Source organism: Polypterus senegalus, unplaced genomic scaffold (assembly GCF_016835505.1).
Source record: "Polypterus senegalus isolate Bchr_013 unplaced genomic scaffold, ASM1683550v1 scaffold_168, whole genome shotgun sequence".
Classification (NCBI taxonomy): Eukaryota; Metazoa; Chordata; class Cladistia; order Polypteriformes; family Polypteridae; genus Polypterus; species Polypterus senegalus.
The window spans coordinates 17,360-20,670 of NW_024381864.1; the positions used below are offsets into that span (position 1 = coordinate 17,360).

A 3,311-nucleotide genomic window follows, 5' to 3' on the forward strand; every position below is an offset into this window, starting at 1 on the left:
ATAGATAGATAGATAGATAGATAGATAGATATTATTAGGATCGGTTAATGTTAATCAGTTTGAAATTGCTTAATTTTACTGTGTTATTTTAATGATTAATAATATAATTTAATGTGTGCCCTTTCATGTATTTTGTAAAATCTGTCATGTTGTTATAGCACCCCGAGTCTGCACTCAGTAAAGACCACTATCCCAAAAAAAAGCCCCAGAGCTAAACGCTGTGTTACCCTGTGATCCTCCATCCATCCATTAATTTTTAAATTCACACAATCCACCATCAATTTAGAGTTGCAGAGTACAAAAGGAAGAAAAAGCCCCCAAAAAGGCTAAAACAAACACACGGAGAACATGCAGACTCACCACAGGCTGAGAGCAGGATAAAATCCTGGTCTCAAGTGCTAATCACTGTGCCACTTTACCACCCTTCCAAACTGCACATAGTTTTCAACCTAAAAGTGCGCATTACAGAATAAATGGCTTACCGATGAAGAACATGTAGGTCTTCTTCACGAAAGCCATGACCACAAGCCCAGAGCTTAATGAAAAAATGCCAATCATAATCATACTGATATCCCGTAGACATCTGGAGAAACCCCAGACTCCTAGGAAGCTTGTGAGGTATATCACAAAGTCAGCTGCATTTCCATATCCAACCTGCTTTGCATCCCAGTTGAGAGGCTTCTTAACCACAAAAGAAATGAGGATGTTCTTAGACTGTCCATTCGCTATGTCATACAGGACTGCTGCGATGAACAGGAGTACGATGTTTGCCATGTTAAAAGATCCAGGACCCCCAGTGCTGCCCACTGCACTTGTAGCTGATGTTTGGTAAAGCTCTCTGTCGCCATCATTTGACTGTCCTGAACTCTCTAATGGGTTCTCATTCTTTGGGCTACCAAAGTCCTGAATGTCACAATTGACTGAACTGATTCCTGGTTGAATATTTGCCTCAGGAGTAAATTCATTACTTGGAATTTTCAAAATGAGCAGATTGTAGATTAAACTCAGAGAGAACAAGCAAACACTGAGGGCAGCCAGGATGATCCCTTGGTGTTCTGATGATGCGTCTATGCTAAAGACATACCCTGAGGCCATGCTGCCAATGAAGCCAGCCACTCCATATACTACTTCAACACGCACCAGCTGGACAGACCTCTGCCTCTCGCTACTCTGGTCTGAGGCTATGGCCATGACCCCTGCCCAGTAAGAAGAAAATCCTCCTGACAATCCCTGAAAGGCAACAGCTCCGAACATGACTTGGAGTGGCCAGCCAAGTAGCACCACCAGGAGCAGCATGGCTCTGGAAATCACATACCCCAGAAGAGGGCAACTTCCTATACCCCTTGTCCCCAAGTCTGGCCAGGTAGAAAGCTGTGAAGGTGGGACTAAGACCGAATATAATGTCATAAATCATATAGAAGTTGGAAATCGCTTTTTGCTGTAGGTCGTCTCCGTTGATTGAGGTGTTGATGAAGGAGGAGTTGTACCAGGCATTGTAGCGCCCCTTTACCACCATGAGCAGCCCCGTGTCATAAAGGGTACTGGCGATTTCAGCCGAGAACACCGCCGGCTCGATGAGTGCCCGAAGTCGTCCACACATAGCGATCGACCTGTGAGCAATAGAGAAGGAGCGCTGCGAGATCGGCTGTGCACAGGGCTAAGCTCGCATTCTGCTTTCGTAACAAATCTGATTAAAGAAAAGGGGTATTTCAAACCAACTGGCAAATCTGGCGAGCGAACAACAACTGTAGCAAAGCGTAAGCAAACTGTGGTGTAAAAACTAAAAAAAAGGACATGTTCCGGGAAGTGGCGTGCTGAATTCTAGGAGGGTGAAAATGTGGGAAAGAGGGTGGGATCGACTAAACTGATCTACCCCGACCGGCCCCAGCGAATCTGCTATCTCTGCAGCCCGGAGTCTCCACCCAGGAATTCCACGTAGATGGAACTAACTCACCTAACAGTACCTGGCATTATTCGTAACCCTAGTGTAAAGGTGCGGAGCTTTGGAGGTCTACAGCTACACTCAATCGATGCCCATTGGAGTTCCAGGGTGGAGGCTCAAGGAAGCAGAGGTATAAGGCGGCCTCTCCAATTACGGCACAGCGACTTTGACTTGCCAGAGCGCATTTATATTTGCAGCCAGTGGGGTGTGCTGTGCCCGACACTTAAGTATGCATGCCCACGTCACCCAAAGACCGGCATGTTCGCCTGGTGTTGGTGTGCTTGAGATGGACTGGCGCCCACAATAGATTCGAATTTATCTTCATTTGTGCGCTGTAAGTTTTAAGTGCACGTATGATCAACATTGCACTCTTGCGCCTCAGCAGTCGGTACTTTTTTTAGTAAAGCAGAGACTAACGTGCGAAGCCTCAGGAGTCTTCCTTTCCTTAAAGACTTTACGGTTAAGCCACTGGACATATACCTGTACAGGTACAACAGGCACAAAACAGAGGAGCAAAAAATCCACGTCTTTTTTTTCAGCACGGATCGGTTTGTAATGACCAGGCAGTGGATTAACAGGGCTGTGCGGCTGGACAGCGTGTTCTAAAAACAAAGCATCTCAGCGAGCCCAGGCGGTTGGGAAATACTTGACGTAATTCTGGAAGATTCCGCCAGGTGGAAGTACGAGCTGTCATCACGGTGAGAAAACAACGTCTGGCTCAGCTGTGTTGTGAATTGCCCGAAACACCCATTAAGTTCCCAGGACACCTTGCCACAGTATCTCTGAAAAGGATGTGTTTAATGATAACATCCATTAGCCCAGGGAAGCGCCCATTGCAGCAAGCTTCGGGCGCAAAGGAGAAACAATCCTTGGACGAGGTATCAGCTCATCACAAGGCGAATACAAGCACACACATACACTAGCGTCATTTTAGCATCACTAAATCCCCAAACCTGCATGCCGTATGAAGGAAACCTGGGCACAGTGTGGAAACACACCAGGAAAACATGCAAACTCCAGGCAGGGAACTCCAGGGACGTAACTTCCAACTGTAAGGCGGCAGCGCCACCATGCCGCACCCACAAGTGTATTTATTAACAGTATTTATTATTTTAAATTAAGTTAACGATTTATCTGTAAAATTTGATATACATACTTTAATGCATTTCATCACGAAAGTAATATCATGTATAAATCTAAGGGTTCTAAATATGCAGAGAGCTGGAATATGATACATTTAACGTTCGGGGCAATTGCTGCCGTAGCGATTAGCATGTGGGTTGGTTTTAAGATGACGTTTAAGACGTTCTACTAATGACAAAATAAACTACGGGATTAAAGAGGACATTTTGAGACTAAAGCCGAAATT

The 3,311-nt window shown here is 45.4% G+C and overlaps 1 pseudogene; it reads right to left on the reverse strand.

Moving 5' to 3' along the window:
* Positions 1 to 427: 427 nt before the first annotated feature.
* On the reverse strand, positions 428 to 1,987 carry LOC120520933 (annotated as a pseudogene).
* Positions 1,988 to 3,311: the final 1,324 nt, after the last annotated feature.